Raw genomic sequence first — 21,812 nt, forward strand, 5'->3', positions numbered from 1 at the left:
TATCTTCAAAAAACCAATTTCCATATTCCCGTGTCGGCAAAATGTATGATTTTAGGGGTCCGCTAAATTTTTAAGATACCATGGAGACCTTGAGAGAACAAAAGATGTGTCGGAAGACCTCAAAAGAGATGGTCCGACGATATTGTCGCTGTGGGGGGTAGAAACTGGCTGCAAGCAGCAACCAACCGGAGGAAATGGAAAGAAGGGGAAGAGGCGTATATCCAGCAGTGGAGGTCAGAGGGCACATGAAGAAGAAGAAGATAGATGGAATTAGGCAGTTTGTGCACTACACGGAATTTGACAGCCCGGTTTTGAAAAATAAAAGTGACTACGACAGTTTAGCGTGATTGAATTTATGCTCAACGTGATCACGCACCGATTGAGCACACCGATCCAAAGAAAGAAAGACAGCAATCCAAGCCGTATTATATGCTAACTGAAGTGCCGGACGGTAAAATTCCGTGTAGCGCACAAACGCCCTTATTCCAAATTTTTGCGGAACACAGTTTGTGAATTGTAGCATCACATAAAACTATACGAGAAGCGGAAACGTGCTGTTATTTCTGTGTGGATCTTATTTACGACATATGTATGATGATAATAATAAAAAAAATGACAAAAAAACGGAAAGCACATGAGAAAGACGTGTAGGCACTTTATTCATGTTGCGAATTTTATACACCAAGTGATCTTATCAAGCTATTTTGTGTGTGAAAAACATGTTTTACATCCATTTTTGTTTTATTATTATCATTACATAACTGTTCATAGACGAAACCATTTCACATACAAAAAGTATAGAAGTATGTATTTTTAATAATCTACATATATCGTGAATATCATGACTTGAGTTTACCGGAGCTATCTATGGTTGGTATGAGAAAGCTTTTATTTAGAAGAGACACTTTTTTATTAAGATGTATGCATGATCATGACATTTTGTAAATTTCATGACACTTTATGTGTGAGTTCACTGGAGCCATATACGGTTAGTTTGAGAAAGCTTTTATTTATCAGAGACTATTTTTATTAAAATGCATGCAAGATTCTAAACGGATTATTTTACATATTGGGAGACGTCTGAAAACAATTTAAAATTTTTATGTAACTTATAATTTGACCGGTTATCTTATTCTCAGCATTTTCTGTGTATTCAAATACTTGTTACAGATCTGGGTTTCTCCACTCAGGACTTATTTTTACATTTTGACATCTCCACATCGATCTCATTTATTTTCGCGGATTATTTATACATACTGGAAAACGCCTGAAAACCTGTTCATCATTTTTTTATAATCAAATAATACGTGTGAAAAGTCATCACTTAACCAGCCCATGATAGGTCGTAAGCCCTGTAAATCCCCAACTTCAATATTCTTCTTCATCTTTGTAGAGATGTCAAAAATGTAAAAAAATAACTCCTAGTGGAGAAACCCAGATTTGTTAACAAGTATTTGGACACTTTGAATAAAATAACCGGTCAAATTATAAGTACCTAACATAAATATTCAAAATTGTTTTTAGGCGTCTCCCAGTATGTAAAATAATCCGTTTAGAATGTTGCATACATTATAATAAAAATAGTCTCAGATTTTCCTATAAGATTTAAAGAGTCAGTGTTATAGGAAATTTTAAATTTTCGGTAAAAATTTACTATCGGAAAATGATGTATTAAGTTATGAATATAATTTTTAGAATTTAGGAGATAGATATTCACATCCAGGATGCGGTTATGTTTTATACTGATAAGCTATGAAACATTAATCGAATTAGTCTAAATTGAAATGTATACAAATTTACATTAAAATAAATAAATAACGTTAAAATTTGTTCTAACAAAACAAACATTGTTATATAGAACGGTGACCAGTCTGATGATGTCGGTTACGACGAAACCCGGTTGCTGGAGAAATTAAATAATTGTTGAAAAAACTACATAGTTGTTATATCATTCAATAAAATGCAGTTGCATCAAGAAATTTCAGTACAAAACATAAATCTAATATCGTTATAATTTTCTCTGGAACAAAATCCTGTACATTGGTCTCTTTTTTCTTAAAACAAAAGTGTTTCGAGTCGAGACAAAAAAAACGTAATCTCATATTCTTCTTTAAACCTTCATCCGCTCCCGATGGCGCATAGGGCACTGCATCATATAAACGCAGTATCATATTGATCGTTAACACACGAAAGGAAGGTGGTCAGCCCTCCGCTCCCGGTACCAGCCCATGGTAATATTGAATTAATATTAAAGTGAAAAAATCATTTATAGTTTTTTATTTGACCCCCCCCCCCTCTGGGAATCGAACCCGGGACCTCCAGCACGGTAGCCGAGCGTGCTGACCATTACACTACGGAGGCGGACGATGACGTTACACAATAAAGTAAAATGTCGTGGGTAAAACAGCAAAATAATCTAAAGTGTAGTTTAAGTGTATTTTTTAATTTCATTAATCGATTCGGCAGTCACTTTGTGGTAAAATCTATGCATTTTTAATTAATGTTTTACATAGTAAATACCACTTACTTAGAAAATACCACTATTTACCATCGTAAATAGTGGTATTTACTAAGTAAGAAATTATTTAAAAATGTATGTTTTTTATATCATTTTAATTTTAACCCCGCCCCCCCCCCTGGGAGTCGAACCCGTGACTTCCAGCACGGTAGCCGAGCGTGCTGGCCATTACACTACATAGGCGGATCTGAATCTCTTATCAATATCTATCTTACATCAATAGCTTAAACAACTTCGTTACGCAGTAGCTAATCAAGCCACAATATTCTTTCCTGGATATCCATCGTTTCCTCTTACTAAGATTTCAGAAAAATCTAATTAAAAACGAACTGCCTCATAAAAAAATGAGTTAGTTGCAACTTAAACTCCACCATTTAGTCATTAGTGGATATTAAACTTCACAAGCTGAGGCCGACTTCTCGGAACTTGATTGCGCAAAGACGGGAAAAAACGAATTTCTTTTAAACGTTGCTTTTCCGAGAACGACACGCTTTTGAGCAGGAAAAATTGCAGGTACGGTGACACAACTGAAGCAAAGTGTTTGACTGAAGTAAAGAACAACTCAAAAACATCAAGAAATAAACAAATCAGACACCTGTCATAAGTAGCAAAGGTAAAATAAAGGAGACACAAACTCAAAAGGGGAGGAAAAGTATAAGTTCATATTACATACGGACTTGTATTTTCTTGTATCTTTTGAATTCGTGCCTCCCATATTTATTTTTCGCTAACTGAGCGGATTTAACAGGCTGTTTGGACTACTGCATTCATTAGAATTGCTGCCTTCACACGAACACGCATTACTGCGCGATTGGCGTTGAATGTCGTTTGGGAAAGAACATAACTTTATGAAAAGATGTGAAAAGTGTTAAGTTATATTTTCTAATTTGTTTCCTTTAAACATTCTTCGTACTTTATATTTTTTTATATGCATCTTTACTATGCCTGTTTATTGTTTGATATTTTCCAATTTGCCCTTGTGTTAGTTTTGTTTATTTTTTAAATATTTTTTTTTACATTCTTATTTGAGTTTCAGTCTTGTTAACCTTAAGGCCCAGTATTCGTTAAGTCGCAAACTATTTTTCCCTTAATCCAGGTAACATAAGACGTTATTGTTTTTTTTTTAAATACCATTTTGCATTGAAAAAATATTTTTTTCTTAGAAATTATATGGTTTTGAAAGAAAAAGAGTTATTGAAAGGTTAGGAGTTAAAAATATATAAAAATGTTTTTTCTACGTATATTTTCAAAAAAAAAGAAAATTCCTTATGCATATATTTTTTTTAATAGCGCGATGATACGATCGACCTCTTGCGTCGTCGTCCGCATATTGAAATTGAATTGTGAGAATTCCCCCTTAATCCCAAAATGAGCAACGGAAATTACTCATCGGGAATATTATATATGTGACTTATGTATGTATGAAATATGTTTTAAAATAAATAATAAAATAAATGATTTACGCGGGCCATATATTACTCAGTACCGATGCTCATTTGAAAGAACGTACGTCGTAATGCAGTACTTATGCAAAATATCTGCAAGTTCTAAGTACCGGTATTACACACTAGAGCGATTTCCAGGCAATGAGAAGTCCCAACCGGTAATTACTTATCATTATGGGATGGACATTAAATTAAATTAAATTAATAGTGTTCACTTGTTCGTTCATAATCGTTGCGCAATCATATGAAATTAGGAGCTGAGATTACCTGCATTTAGCTAAAACGTCCTCCAAACGACCATGGTCAAGGGTTTATGTATTTATTGTCAAATCAAATACAGATTGTATGAGTCTAGTAAGTTGCTTTTTATAGCAAAAAAAAAACAGATAAAAATTGTACACCTATTTACAGACCGTCAGTCCATTAAATCTTCACATTCGTTTGAAAATGTCATAACTAGGCGAAACAATCGTCACAATATTAATTTTCATGTGTTTTTTAACACTAAAATATAACTTTATTTTTTTTCGTTTAAACCCTTATCCGCACCCCAATGGTACATAGGGCACTGCATCATATAAACGCAGTGTTATCTTTATCGTAAACACATGAAGGAAAGGTGATCAGCCCTCCACTTCAGGTATCAGTCCAGGGTAATATTGAATGAATATTAGAGTGAAAAAAATCACTTATATTTATTTGACCCCCTGGGAATCGAAGCCGGGTCTTCCAGAACGGTAGCAGTGCGTGATGACCATTACACTACGGAGGCGGACGTATATAACTTAGTAGATTCATAAAATCTGTATTCGATTTAACAATTAATACATAAATTAAAATGGAGTTCTACAAATTAAACGCCAAATAAACAAATAATGGTAAAGGTTGATATATGTAATATCATATTTTTAATGTGTCATTCAAGCCTCCATAGTGTAATGGTTAGCATGTTAAGCTACCGTGCTGGATGTCCCAGGTTCGATTCCCGAGAGGGCAAAATTAAATTTTAGTGGTTTTTAATATTTTTTTAATATAACCCTGGATTGGTTCCTGAAGCGCACTAGTGATCACCTTGCCTGGTAAGTAACAATCATGATAATATTGCGTCAATACCATTGGGTGCAGATAAGGGTTATAATAAGTGATCACCTTACTTCCATGTTAGTAACGATCAAGATCGTCAATACAATGCAGTGCCCTATGCACCATTGGTTGCGGATGAGGGTTAGAATAATTTAATGCATAATTTTATGCTTGATTAGTAGTATTAATTTAATTTCATATTGTAGGTTGTTCGCGAATTTTATTCAATTCAATTCTTGGAAAAAAATTACACCAATGAGTGGTTAAGAAACAAAACCTGGCCAGAATACAGTTCTAGATACACATGCTCTTTATTAGCACAAAAGCATGCTTCTATGGAGCAATGGATCTCTGTCAGACGGGAGGAATATCTAATTTAACATACTCAACCTATAAAGGATTGTATTATACTCGTTTTGTGCTTAAAACAGCCGATATAATTGATATTTTCATTCATTATTTTCAACGTTCTTTTCGTAAGTTGGCAATGAATGACGTCACAGAAACGATGGAGTTATTTTAGTGTTGGCGTCTTTGCTGAATTATAGGCGGCTCTATCTGTTGATGTCTATGGTCCACCCTCCCACCCCAACCCTCATATTTGTATAACACAAATGGTAGTGTAGTGGTAAACAAACAATCCATACTACTAATATTACAGCTCTATAAACCATAGAGAATGAACCATATGACGTCATAAAACGTGTGATGACGGAAATTTGATGACGTATGCGAACGCACGTTTTTCGTCTTATTCAAATATCTAAAGTTTAAACTTTAATATCTCCCTTAGTTCCCTACAGATTTCAATAAGAATGCTACCGATAGTCTTGTGATTTTTCATATTAATTTATTAGCCAATAATCCAACATCGTGACACAAGCCTATTGTCGCTATGTGTCTTGATATTTGCAATTGCGACACGTGGATCTGATAATAGAGTGACCTGTCACCATAAGTTGTAGTTGGTGCGATATTAATAAATTAATTCCGATTGAAATGCGCGTCATGCGTCACATGTCATGCTAATTTGACGTTCGGAAGTGAATTGCATCGGGTTAGGAGTACATATATGAAAAGAGCATATTAATTAATTTCACTCGTATCCTATAAACGCAGCGTTGCCAATGCCAATTTTTAGAATCCCTTAAAAATCTAGGTCATTTTCCCCAAATTGGGGAAATACAATGTCCCGATTCCCCACTAATTCCCCTAATTATTATCCAACAATTATTATAAAACATAAGTTTTCGAAACTAGTCGTTTATATAAATAAAACTCATTAAAGTGGTATATTCAAGTAATTTTAATTTTTAAAAATATTATCAACATGTCATTCCACAAAGTTAATGCCGTATCAATAAATAATATAACAACATGTTACATAGAACCAGACATTCGACCCACTTAAAATGGCATAAAAGTTTACGCTTTACTCAACTTAAGACTAACATATCGCACCCCTAGATCAAAAGGGTATCAACTCAAAAAACTTTTTTTTTTCAGGAGAGACGAAAAACGTATAGTGATGTCGCCTTATGTAATAGAAGTTTCCTGTTTTCTTTTATGAATGGACAATGCATAATAAAGAATATTTACATTAAAACATTTTATACTAAGTAACTAACCTTCACGCTTTCCCCGAAGGGGTAGGCAGGGAGAATCGAACTCTTTTATTCACCAAAAGGAACATTAAGTACTATATAAGATATTTATTGATTTGGCGTTTAATTTGTAGAACTCCATTTTAATTTATGCAATAATTTTAAATCAAACAGATTTTTTGAGTCTACTAAGTTGTATTTTATTAACAAAAACACACTTAATAAAATAATATACTGTAACAATTGTTTCGCCTTATTAGGGCTTTATCAAACGAGACATTCGTTGGTTAATAAAATACAGCTTAGTAGACTTAAAAAAACTGTGTTTTATTTAAAATTAATACATAAATATTTAAGATATTGACAAATCGGATAAATTGATATATGCGTCTTCGTTTGTACAATCCGAATAAGTGAGTATCTAAAAAAATCATAGTTTTTGAGTTGATACAGTTTTGGTCTAGGTGTGCGATATGACTCGACAAAAGTTTCCAACATGTGCGAGCACTTGTAGACTATATAATATGTACATAACTACAAGATGTAAGTAAGAAACACAAGTACACTTTAATTCCTTTTTGGGAACGTCCACTCTGTACAAATCCGGTTTGGTTTGAAACGACCGTAAAGCGAGTATAAAAATACAATAAATGGAATTATGAACGCCATATCAATAAGCACTGGCAGGAAAAAAAACTCGGTAAAAACCACTTTTTATTAAGTATTAACCATATTATTTTTTGACATCTCATCAAAGATGAAGAAGAATATGAAAGTCTGGGCATTTACGGGGCTGACGACCGTCATAGGCTGATTTAAGTGATCACTTTACACACGAGTAACATTCACCAATTCTACCCATTATTGACAACCACACTACTGGCCTATGACGGTCGTCAGCCCCGTAAATGCCCAGACTTCCATATCCTTCTTCATCTTTGATAAGATGTCAAAAAATAATATGAAAATAACTCCTGTAATTGGAGATAATCCAGATTTTGTGAACAAGTATTTGGACACACTCAAAATGTTGTAAGTATTAACCAAGTAAATTTCATATTAAAAATTGATAGATATTACCACAAAGTGTCTGCCGAATCAATAAATGAAATCAGATAATTTTTAAACAGAAAAATAATCTGGTCAAAAAGAAGTATATTTTTTTGTACATACATAAATTTTTTCTTACATTTTTTTTTATTACATGTATTACAGCTCTTTAGGCATAGCCTGTGTTGAGCCGAAATACTTGCATTTTAATAAAAAATATTTTTTAATGACTAGATTTCATAATTACATACAATAGATACAATAACAATTTACACTAGAAAGGTTTTACAATAAAATAATTACGCATATTAAGTATGTATAATATTGAAATAAGTATATTTAAATTACCATAAGCATAATTTTCAGCATTTTTTCCTTCAAATATCAACACTGTTCAGTTACTGTCAACAACGATAAAAAAAAAGTTACCGATGACATTAATTTTCCACCAACATTTGGTTTCAATGGTCAAGTCAACACCGCATCAATCCTAATAATAAGAGTCAAAGAAAAATAACAAGTCTCCTCCCAGTTTTAATGGTTCGGTGGCTGTCATAAAACAAACCCTGAAGAGGGCAGCAGGTTGTTGCCGAAACTAGTAGGTTTTTAATAAAAATGTGAGTGGATAAAAAAAAAGTATTTTATTTCTCCAAAATATATTGTTATGATCCACAAAGTTAATGCTTTAAATATTTAAAATAGAATGGAAATGTTACACGTGTACACAGTGATCACTTGAACCAGGTTATGACAGGTCCAAAGTTATTTTTTCATCAGAAATTTATGTCAGAAATCAATATCAATATCATTTTTTGACATCTCATCAAAGATGAAGAATAATATGGAAGTCTGAGCATTTACGGGGCTGAAGACCGTCATAGACTAGTTTAAGTGATCACTTTACACACGTGTAACATTCACCAATTCTACCCATTATTGACAACCACAATACTCAAATTCTTGGAAGTTCTGTATACATGAACAATTTTTTTTATCATTATTCTTGAATCACTAGAACTTTACTAGAGACATCTAACATTCACCAATTCTACCCATTATTGACAAACACACTTCTCAAATTCTTGGAAGTTCTATATTTATCAACCAATTTTGGAACATTGGTCTTCAATCACTAGAACTTCACTGGAGACATCTATAAAAAATAATATGAAAAAACTCATATAACTGGAGATAATCCAGATTTGTGAACAACTATTTGGACGCACTCAAAATGTGTTGTAAATATCAATATCATTCAATATCAGATATCCCATTAAATCTGAAGTCGGAATCGTTGTCTTCAGTGGAAATAGTGGATGACGAGACTTCAGACTGGTAACCCGAGACTCGAAAGCGAGAAGTCGTGACCAAAGTTCGTTTTAAAAAAACCTACAAGACCGGATAAGGCGAGCCCTGATTGGCTAGATGGCACGATGAAAGAGAAGGTGATGTACATATTGTTCAACATTTTTATACTAGACGCAAACATCGGTACGCGAGTGAAAACTGGAACCGAAATTGCGAATGCACGATGACATGTCGTTTTGGAATTACGTATGACAATTATAATTCCCTTATTTCTCAAAATGATTATTTTTTAATCCATAGGTAACATAGGTATTTAACACAATTTAATATGCTTATAAGCATACATAATTTTTTAACGATAAATTACCAAAATATTTTAAGGATAAAATAGTTTTGAACAAAAATTTTTATGAACATATTACTAGATATAAGGATAAAATAAGGCTGCCATTGTTGAACCCGAGTCGCAAAATTGTTTAATGTATAAGGGTTTGAAAATGTATGATGAGATGCCTGAATGTATAAAAAAATAAAAGAGTCTGAAAGAATTCTAAAATAAACGTTTTGTTCACTATCAAGAGATATAAATATATTATGTAAATTAAGTGTAAATCATAGTTTATATTAGTTGTAATATAAGCTAACTTAAGAAATAAAAAAATAAAATAAAATAGGGCATATTTTTTTCGTGTTTCTATAAAATACTTGCACAGCAAGTAAAGAATACAAGGTTGAGATAATAATCATCGATAAAATTAAGAAAGGTGTATTGAGATGGTTTGGACATGTGGAACGTATGAGTAAGGAGAGAACGGTTAAAAAATTAAGAGGCAGTTGGAAAAAGAAGCAGAGGAAGACCGAGGAAAACTTGGCACAATCAGGTAGGTCAAATAATTTAAAGCGGCAAGTATGTATAAGGAGATGCATGAATGTGGAAGAGGCGAAGAATTTTTGCAAAGACAGGGTGGTATTGCGTGGTATTCTCTCTGCCTACCCCTGCGGAGAAGCGGCGTTGTGGGTACTTAGTTTAGACTAGATTGTCCCTTATTTTTCAACACGAGTATTTTTCAATCCATAGGGCCTAATTTTTTTCGTATTGCTAGAAAACACTTGCATAGCAAATTTCAGTTTTTTTTTATATTATTAAAAAAATTAAGATTTTCGTAATTAATCTTTAAAAAGCTTTTGATGTAGAATTCTAATTTCGCAACGCCCTCATATTGCTTACTATCTGATCCAGCCCTGTGAGCTGTAAATATTGTAATATGTAATTTATTAGTGACGGTTAGCAAAATTGTCAGCTTGTGTACTGTGTACAAAGGTACAAATTACATACGCAATTAATTATACTTACAGATATTTAAATTGAGCATTATAATCCCGTAAGAAAATTAATACCTGCCATCATAACAATTGAGAAATTATAAATACAGTAAAACATCGATATAACGGACAAATTTGAGGGGGGAGGTGTCCGTGAAGGCTGAAAGTCCGTTATATAAAAATGAGAAATTATAATATAAAAAAATATATATGAACATTGTTTTCAGATATAAAGAAATAAGACAAAACACAAACAAAATTATATTTATTGTCTTCGGACACTCGTCGTGATGTGACGTTTCCGTTTGATATCGACGCGCTTGCTTTCGGTTATCCTGCTTTGAACAAAACAATCAAGTTTTGTCCGCACTTTTGAAGTTTTGAGACATAATTTGTGATATTCATGGTCGCTAAAAATTGTTTACATGCGGTGACACTTGAATTTAAGCTGCATAATATTAACATGACATTTATCCGGATGTTTTGTCCGTTATATCCGAAGTTCATTAACTACAGGTCCATTATTTCGAGGTTTTACTGTACAAACATTGCTTTTATGCATAGAAGTGCCGTATAGGAATATTCGGACTTCTTCCATATCGACCATGACACTTCAAAAATCGGTTGTTTAATCGCTCATGAGGAAATTTATCCACGTTTAGCAAGTTGGAATAAAAATATTTTAAAAATTAATCCTCCATAAATGCAGTAGGTATTATACGTTTATAGGAACAATATTTTTTCACTACGAAATGGCGATGGGCAGGTTTTTTAATTAGGATTATTGATATCGATTTGTCGTCGGAAAAAAGTATTAGTTATTTTCACAGATCAAAGCATACTACGCAGCATATGATAAAAATAATAAACAGACATTCACTTTGTAATAGGTTGGTTTACTGAACTTATCATATATACAACGTCCTGAGTTTGAATAGTTTGTCGATTATGGAAAAAATAGTGAATTTTACACGTGTATAAAGTGATCACTCTTACATGTCACAAGCAGTGTAAATACTCAGACATTCATATTATTCCTCATCTATGTTGAGAAATCAATATAAATAGTTCCTAAGTAAAATATTACAAATATATTGAAAAATTTAACAAGACGATTTTATTCAAATATAGGTAAATCACATTAAAAAATAAACGATTCAAATAAACTTCTCTAATAACTTTTAAGAAACGTCTGAGACATTACTATAAATCATTAGAATCCTAACTGTCCATCAAACCTCCTGCCTTAGCTTCTCCCCCTACATCCTTCCCTAAACTCCCTTTTTCCTTTGCCTTCCTTATTTTCATCAAATTGTAATTTATGTTTTTTTTAATGTTCAAGTACTATCTACCCTCTGATTGCAAACAGCTATACAGTATATGGTATCAAACGGTTTGACCAATATCACTTGTCTGTTTTTGGTTGGTTGGAAGATATTGCTTTTTAACAATAAGCCCGCCAATATACTTATTTCTTTTCTGTACATGAAGTTTAAATAAATAAATAATGATAAGAAAACAGAATTGAATACTAAGGCACAACCCAGTGGTATGTAATACATTTTCAATTTATGTTTTACTTAGTAAATACCACTATATCTATACGGCTGTCCAAACTCAAAACACAGTAAGGGACATTTTTTTGTAGTACGTTTTTTTTGCATTTTTGGACTAAGTAGATTCTACATAGTCCAAAAATGCAAAAAAAACTACTACAAAAAATGTCCCTTACTGTGTTTTAAGTTTGGACAGCCGTATAGTGACACGTGTTCCGATGCATTTCGCATCATTTTCAAACACCGTACTGCTGACAGTTTCGAAGAGAATACCAAATTCAACATTCTTTTTAAAAAAAATGAGTTAATGCGATGGTAGATTGGTCCATCCATCGCTACCGTTATAATTACACCTAACTAACGGAGTTTTCTGTGTTCATTCACGCAAATTAAGCGTAAAACGACCAACCACAAAATACTTTAAATTAGCTTTCAGTGTCATACAAATAAAAACACTAAAAATAAAATATTTTTAAAAGTACATAACCCTAATTTGGTATTCACAAAAATAACTTCAAACATTTTGTCGTGATTATATTGACCGAAAATATTCATGACGGTATTCAGTTGTATAATTTGACCTGGTAATGAAAAGTCCATACAGAAAAAAATCAAAAATATTAAGGGCACTTAATTTTCTTTAAACCCAGATAATATTTAGCGTAATCTTTTTTTTTTCATAATCCACACACCGTTTTTGTATTGAAAAAATAAGTTTTTCTTCAAAATAAATCATATGGTTTTCAAAAGAAAAGATGTACTCAAAGGTAAGGACTTAAAAAAATTAAGAAAAAAAACAAATTTTTAATACATATTCTTTTAAAAAAATCAAAATCTAATGGTTTTAATTATTTTAAATGGGCGTGGAGAGACGTGTGACCCCTCTCGCAGCCGTTTGCGACCTGAATTCTTTGTTCTCGAGTAAAGCCTCAATCTTGTATAATATCATACGGCAGTCGAAACTTCATAATGCAATTTTAAACAAATACCGCTCCTCTTAGTAGCTGCGGTCACAGCTTTCGTGCTTTTTTTCCTTTCCATACAACCCATCTATGTTCAAACTTTATAAAATTATACGACACGTATCTCCAGACCAATTAACATCTACAAATCGTAACAGAGCGTCTGGTAGAAGTGCCACAGGAGGTTATCTCCGTTTACGGAGTAGCTAGACCGCTTTTTAAAATCATCATTATTCTATACAAGATGACCATAATGCTATTTACGTTGCAGAATTACATCGGTAGCAATTGGTATATATATTGAGAACATTGAAACAACTTTTTATGCATCCTCTGCCAGTTGAAATATGTAGATTATAATTTCCGTTCTTTTTTGGATCGCAAAAGGCACCAATCTAGAGTAGCGGCAGAATAAAAATAATATAATCAGATACTAATTAATTATATAATCAAAAAAATTAAATGCGCTCCCTCAGACGAGTATGTGGAAAATCGTTGCATGACAAATTAAAAACGAAGAAAATATATGTAGCGAATGTGAGCGGGAGAATAGAACGAGGACGGCTGAAAAAAGACTTCAATCAGATCAATCAGAATCTAAAATCTGGTGGTTTCAAAAGTCTCCGTGATCGGAGGACATGTATGACTAGATGTGAAGGAAGCTAGGAGTGTATGTCAGGACAGAAGAGTGTGGCGTTCCTCGAATTTACTTTGTGGTAAGACATGTTGAAATTATTTAAGAAAACACTTGTTTTTTTACCACTTAATCTTATTTTATGATGACTAGTTTCGGAAGCTAAGCTTCCATCTTTAGGTCTAAATGTAAACAGTTGAATGTTTACATTTAGACCTGAAGATGGAAGCTTAGCTTCCGAAACTAGTCGTCATAAAATAAACTCAAGTGGTAAAAAAAACAAGCGTTTTCTTTAATAATTTCAATACGAAACTTGTCAATATCGAAAAAGCGTTCATATAACAGGTCTGGCCAACTGCGGAGATGAACATAAGTGCCAGTAGATAGATGGCCCGAACCTATTGTCGGTCATGCAAAAGAGGTAGTTCATCGTGTCGTACGCAATCGTGATTGGTGTAACCAAAAAGCCTTGTACATTTTGGACTCGGTACGTGACCGCTTTAGGACTCCAGACAACAGACGACGTTGTTTCGACGAACGCGAAAAAATAAAGAAATTGGCCGCATTATTTGCATAAGAATAATAGTGTGCGTCGACTTTTTTTATAAACTTGAAAATGTTTATACTCCTAAATGATAATGAGTATTTTTATACTATACGTCCGAGTATTTAGAAACACTTATTGGAAAGATATTTGTGTTAGTGATTAGTTCTATTTTCTCATTTGTTTCCTTTAAACATGCTTCATACCTTATTTTTTTATGCATATTTAATATACCTGTTTTTTTTTTGTTTTATATTTTATGTAAATAAATATTACTTATACTTATTTTGAATCGAACCCGGGATATCCAGCGCGGTAGCTAAACGCGCTTGCCACTACACTGCGGAGGCGGAAAATAATATAGATATAGATAGTGGTCGGTAACCTTTTGAGAGCCTGGGTAAAAAATAAAAATTTCATTTGATAAGTGGGTAAACACTCTTGAAAATAATATTTGCATTAAACATATACATGTATGTATGAATAAAATTTTATTTTATAAAACAAACATGCATACAAAATATTTTTACTATAATTAAAAAAATTATTTTTAAAAAAGAAAAAAAATATAATATTTTCTTTGTGTGTAATTGAAAAAGTCGTTATGCGTAATTTAACTACCCGAGGGTAGAAGGTTGGCGACCACTGATATAGACATTAATTTTACTGATGCTACAGATCGGCTGTCCAAAAACACAGTAAGGGACATTTTTTTGTAGTACGTTTTTTTGCATTTTTGGACTAAGTAGAATATAATTACTGTGCAAAAGTGCAAAAAAAACGTACTACAAAAAAAATGTCCCTTGCTGTGTTTTGAGTTTGGACAGCCGAGATGATATAATACTATTTATTATATTTAGATAAGATATAATACAAAAAAATCATTTGGGTTCATGATGCTTAACTATATCTATCAGTATTATTTTCATTTACGAGTTTTGAAGTGAAACAAAACATAGATCGCTACTTTATTATCTAGTATCAATCAGAATTATCAAATATTCGAGATAATTAGATAAACGATTAAATTTGCGTAACAAACACCATTTTCAAAATGTCGGAAAAAGTAGCGGTTGTAACCGGGGGAAATAAAGGTATCGGATTCGCAATTGTGAAAGGCTTGTGCGAAAAGTTTGACGGGATTGTCTACTTGACAGCGCGGGATACAGAACGCGGAGAAACATCAGTCAAAGATTTAATAAAAGCCGGGTTAAATCCGCAGTTCCACCAACTGGACGTGACAGACCGCGAGAGTGTGAAGAGATTCAAGAGCTTCATCAAACAAAAGCACGGAGGAATAGATATTCTTGTCAACAATGCCGCCATACTACTCGACGAGAGTTCCACAGAACCGCCAGGGGCTAAAGCCGAGATGACGAACGAAGTCAACTACTTTTCCTTGCTGTCGACTTGCGACGTACTGTTTCCGATCCTTCGCCCAAAAGCCAGGGTCATCAACATGTCGAGCGCAGCAGGGCAATTGTCGTTCATACCCGGCGAGCTGTTGAGAGACAAATTCGCAGACCCCAATTTGAACATATCGACTCTTTCAGGTTTGGTCAAACAGTTTATACAGTCTGCAAGAAATGGCACAAACGAGATAGAGGGATGGGGCAAGAGCCCGTTTATCGAGTACAGCGTCTCCAAGATGGCCGTCTGCGCCCTGACGTTCATACAGGATAAGCAGTACGTTCCCAAAGGCATTTCGATCAACTGCGTTCATCCTGGATTTGTGATCACGGATATGACGTCGCAGAGAGGGTTTTTCACCACTGAGCGCGGAGCGATGTCGGCATTGTACTTGGCTTTGGAGGCTCCCGAGGATCTCAGGGGATCGTTCGTTTGGCACGATAACACCATAGTCGACTGGCGGGGAGAGATGCCAGCAATGTATTGAATTTTCGTGATATCTTTGAACATGATTTTATTTCATGAATTGATTCGGCAGGTACTTTGTGGTGAATGAAAACTGTCCATTTTACATTTGACGTATTATTTGGAAATACCGCTATGTGAAAATAAATCGAATGTAACATGTGTTTCGATGTGTTCAAGATCATTTTCAAAAAATTGTGAATATGTGAAAACGTACATTTATCGGGAGATACGTAACGATGTATTTCGTTGAAAAATAAGGAAGGTATAGGTGATGTTTCCCTCATGTTTTTTTTTCAAGTTTTCTTTACTGATTTGTAGATATCAGACGAAAGTATCTTTATAATATGAACACCCACCGACAGAGATGTGGCTTAAACCGCGACTGATATGCGAATGTAAAATATTCTTAGCCGCCAAGATGTGGCGACTGGTATGCCGATGGGTTAACAGATAGCGAGAATTTTGGGCTAGAATTTTCACTCATGAATTACGTGAAATTAAAGTAAGATATGAGTACGAAATCGCAGTCCTGGGCGGACACTGTGCAAGGGACCTTAACTTGATGAGATTGGCTGGTGGCTAACAATAAATTGTCAAAATTAAATCGACATACATATGTGTACATATTTACGTACCACATATCGTCGAAATAGATGACCCGCTTAGATAACCCGTTCAAGTAATTGCTAGAGTTGCATAGCCTGGAGTAACGATGAAATTATTACAGACATGGAAGAATATTTTTAAAACCAGTTTATTCCGTCTTGGTTTGGATAAACAGCGAAAGTGGACATCTGTGCTGCTTTTTTGTGCAAGATTTTTTTACTATTTTTTCAAAAATCATACCAAAGTGTAAATACAATACAAGATGATCGACAGCATTGTCGATTTTTACGTCACTATTTACGATAATCTGAGATAAATCGTAAGGTAATTTTCGTTAAACCCAAGTAATAACGAATTATTTTTTGACATCTCATCAAAGGTGAAGAAGAATATGGAAGTCTGGGCATTTACGGGGCTGACGACCGTCATAGGCTAGTTTAAGTGATCTCTTTACACACGTGTAACATTCACCAATTCTACTCATTACAGACAACCACAACTACTCAAATTCTAAGTTCTATACATATATGAACCAATATTGAAACATTGTTCTTGAATCACAAGAACTTCACTAGAGACATCTATCGGTGAGATGAAAAGAAGCTTTTTATTGAGCAGAAACTCTTTTATGCGTATGTGAGCTCCGAATCCTATAATTGGGGATGATACAGATGTGTGAAGAAGTATTTGGACACACTCAAAATGTTGTAAATATTTAACGTAATCGAAATTTTCACTTAAAACTCCGTTTTTGTATTGAAAAATAAGTTTTTCTTCAAAATAAATACTGTACATGGTTTTGAAGAAAAAAAGGGTTTTAAAATATTTTTTTAATCCTCCACTCGTTTACGAATGATTTTAGCTCTAACAAACAAAACAATAAATAAAGGATATATGGTAAGAGCAGATAAAAGCAAAAAAAAAAAACAAAAATAATAATTGACTGACACTAAGAAAAATATAAAATAAACTATTTGGTCTGCATTAATTAAATCATATTAAATGTTTTTTCAATAAGTATATCTATTCTAAAATTTCTAATTCCAATACATCTTCTCCTTCTTGCAAAATCTATTTTTATACCATACCCTTTTTTATCTCTTAATGTTTTTAATAGTTATTACAGCATACATGTGGAATTGTTTAATTGGCTTTATTTTTATTAATGTAACTATTTTTGTTAATGTAATGTAATGTTTATAATTGTTAATGTAACTATTGTTTATTATATAGGTTTTTTTAATGTAAAGCTGTACAATTTCCGAACAAATAAAATTAAAAATATGTATATTCTAAAAAAAAATGTGCGCAGAGACAAGTCTAGCTTACGTATTGAATGTTTGCGAGTACCACCTCAAACAAACTCGTAAAATATTTTCGGTGAAATATCTCATATTTTAATATATCCTTATTCAATTTGTACGTGGGATCAGTCTAAATTCCGTAGATCGTCACCAGATTATTATACCTTTAAAAATGTGGTCTACTTTGATATATGGCCGACAATGGGAGAGAAATTTTGGTGAGGAGACAGTTATCCCAAGCAAAATGCGTGGTCGCAATGGGTTAATGCCGTAGGCGGAGAAAAAATCTAAAATACAATATATTTTTTTTCCTTAAACCACTGTGTTATTTATGACTTGAATATTCTCATACAAGAGCTGCAATTTATTCTACATTTCTTCTTCATAATAAATGTACATTGGCGGGCTTATTGCTAAGCAATATTTTTCCGAACTAGCATATTATTTATTGATTCGGCATTAACTTTGTGGAATGACATGTTGATTATTTAAGAAAAAAATTAACAATTGAATGTACCACTTAACAAGTTTTATTTATATACTTATACGACTAGTTTCGAAAACTTACAGATGTTTTCATCTTCTGGTAAAAATTTAACCATTAAATGTTAATATTAATTACAGACATCTGTAAGTTTTCGAAACTAGTCGTATATATAAATAAAACTCATTAAGTGGTATATTCAAGTGTTTATTTTTTTAATAACCAACTTACCATAACGCCGCATCCCGCAGGGGTAGGCAGAGAGAAAAGAATCCCATACCACTCTGTCTTTGCAAATATTATTCGCCTTTTCTACATTCATTTAGAATATAGAGAAAAATTGTTTTTAAGAATTTATATAAAAAAAAAAACAAACTCTTAATCTTTCAATAACTGTTATCTTTTCAAAAGCATGTAATTATTTCGAAGAAAAACTTACTTTTTTAATGCAAAAACGGCTTTTTAAGAAAAAAAAACAATGACGTTAAAATGTTACTGAATTTAGAGAAAATTAAGTTGCGACTTAACGAATACTGGGCCTTAAATTAAAATTTGCTTATGCTCCTATAATTACTTTATCAAAGCGAGCGTGTTGTTTCTATGAGCGTAACGCGATTTAACATATCGCTCACTTCTTTCAAGAACGTCATAAATCAAAAATCGTCAATTTTCAGTTGTGCATGTTTTCGGAATGCCCAGAAAATGTACTATATCCCAGCAAAAGAATCATATTTTAACTTAATATTTACCCGCTTACAGGGCAGAAAATGTTGTTTTTGCATTTTGAAGAAAATGTATTGTTTAATTATTTTTATAAATAAATTAAATATTTTTCAAATGGAGAAAAAACCTTCAGGTTTTACCTAAAAAGATCTGTTGCACAGTAAAAAGTTCAATAAGTGGCTTGATATTTATTTTGAATACATTGTGTTATATTTTTAAACTTTAAAATCGTTCTTCTGAAAAATCAAGTATTTAGATTTATGACGTTCTTGAAAAGAGTGAGCGATATGTAATTCAGAATTGAATCGCTACATTGTTTTTTTTTAATATTGATAATATTTAATACCCGGTGGTCTTGAATATCCATCTCGGCTATACATTGTATCATGTACGCGACCAACTGCATATTATATGAGCCATTACAGCATAAAACGTAACAATAAAAAAAACTAATCAGTCATCAAAATATGTAATAAAATTTAATGAGAAAAAAATTGAAAATGCCATCGTCCTTAACCACGAAATAGAAAATGCGTCTGTATAGTGTAATGGTTACTGCATTCGGCTACCGAGCTGGAGATCCCGGGCTCGATTCACAGAGGGGTTTTTTTAGAATATGTATTGAAAAAAAATATATTTTAACTTTTCACATTTCAATAACTCTTATCGACTTAACGAATACTTAGCCTTAAGGCTGAAATCTCGAACGCTCAAATTCAGAACGCGATCTTTTCGCTTTTGTCTTTTAGCGCTCATTTTTTTGTATAATATATATTGGTATTCGACTTTTTGTTTTAAAATACAAATTGAAAAATTATTTTCATAATATTTTTAAACTCCTTACCTTCCAACAGCTCTTTTCTTTTCAAAACCATATATTTATTTCGAAGAAAAACTTATTTTTTTAATACAAAAACAGTATTTCAAGCAAAAAATCAATTAAGTAGGTACGTCAAATGTTACCTGGATATAAAGAAAATAAAGTTGCGATTTATCGTATTTTAGGCTTTAATAAATAAATCATAAAAATCATAAAAAAAACTACATTTATCTTTTAAAAAGTGTAAGAAAAACAACATCGTGAATTCTCAATCGAAAATACTGCATTCAGTAACATCAAAGAGAGATGGGACCACACAAAAAAGTATTTAAAAAAAAAAACAACCTATTGAATCATCCGACATCCTGTCTAGACAATATTATAATTAGTAATTTGATAAAACAAACATCGCGCCTGTCAATATGGCTGTCGGATGCTTTGATATGTAGATATTAAAATAAATACCAAAACATTGACTATCTTTCGACGCGTCTCAAATACAATATCAAATGTCATTTATAAAAATAAATTCTTCGCAGCAGTTCGTGATCCGGTAGAGATAGTAAAAAAAAAAAAATAGAATAACACATTTATGATCTTTCGATAATGCTTCAAATTTAACGCTAGAACACTAAAGTATCGTAAAAATTACGACAGCAAAATTACGATTCCTGGAAAAAAAATATATTCGCGTCCTAATGTAATTATTATTTTTGAAAACAATCGTAAAAATTACAATTCCTGGAAAAAAAATAATGTTTGCGTCCTAATGTTATTATTATTTTTGAAAACTAGCGTAAAAATTACGACGGCAAAATGACAATTCCTCGAAAAAACAATGTTCGCGTCCTAATGTAACCATATTTTTTTCATTATTACGTGAACTCTGAAGGCCCAGCATTCGTTAAGTCGCAACTTAATTTTCACTAAACTCAGGTAGCATTTAACGTAATAGAATTGTTGGCTTAAAACGCCGATTTTGTATTGAAAACATAAATTTTTCTTCGAAATAAATGAGTGACTTTGAAAAGATAATAGATATAAAATGGTAATGAGTTTAAAAAATTATAAAAAATATTTGTTCAGTAGACATATATTCAAAAAAGTCAAATTCCATTTTTTTAATCGTGCGTAGAGACACGACAGGCTTCTAGCGCAACTATACGCATACAGATCGCGAGTTACCCCTTAAGCCCTCATATTTTCCAACACAAAAATGGTATTATAAGCAAAAAATTAAATTACTTAAAATGTTACCAGGTTTTAAAGAAAATTGAGTTGCGATTTATCGTATATTGGGTCTTAACGTAGGAGACGGTTAAAATTATATTGTAGTCATTATCGTAAGGAAACGAATAACCTCAAGGTCCATAAGACGAGGAATGCCTTCGAAGAATAGAAACGCAATACGTAATACCGTTTTGTTATGTATTAATTAATTATTATCGTGATAACATTATTGTATGCTATAATGCATAATGATATGCGTGAAGCATTTTATAACGTATTTGTAAATACCACGTGCAATAACAACAGGTAATAGGTTTTTGCGTATTGTACATTTTAAAATCCGCCTCCGTAGTGTACTGGTCAGCACACTAGGCTCCCGTACTGGATGTCCCGGGTTCGATTCCCAGGGGGAGGGGGTCAAATATATATAAGTCATTTTTTTCACCGTAATATTTATTCAATATGAATCGAGTGTACTAATTCATATAACAAAGACGAAAAATACAATTTTATAGTGTTAGCACCGTTCGACAAAATCAGTGAAGTTTTCGAGAAAAAAAATCATGATTATCAGATCATGTGATCACCTTTAAGTAAATATGCAGTAGAAAATTAACTATGTGATTTTAATAACACGCAAAATATGACATTGAGAGATCAAATATAATATAGATATTAGATACGTATAATATTAATATCAAGTTGACATAAAAAAAATTAATAATAAAAATAAATCGTTT

At 32.6% G+C, this 21,812-nt stretch overlaps 1 protein-coding gene and 1 pseudogene across 2 annotated transcripts in view; one reads left to right on the plus strand and one right to left on the minus strand.

Moving 5' to 3' along the window:
- LOC148313327 (anillin-like) overlaps positions 1–21,812 on the minus strand; it is a 75,133-nt gene that overhangs the window by 43,606 nt on the left and 9,715 nt on the right. The gene's annotated exons all lie outside the window — the stretch shown is intronic.
- LOC148313328 (carbonyl reductase [NADPH] 3 pseudogene) lies at positions 15,082–15,932 on the plus strand (annotated as a pseudogene).

Source organism: Brachycentrus maculatus, unplaced genomic scaffold (assembly GCF_059751285.1).
Source record: "Brachycentrus maculatus isolate JH-2025_06_01 unplaced genomic scaffold, ASM5975128v1 h1tg000015l, whole genome shotgun sequence".
Lineage (NCBI taxonomy): Eukaryota > Metazoa > Arthropoda > Insecta > Trichoptera > Brachycentridae > Brachycentrus > Brachycentrus maculatus.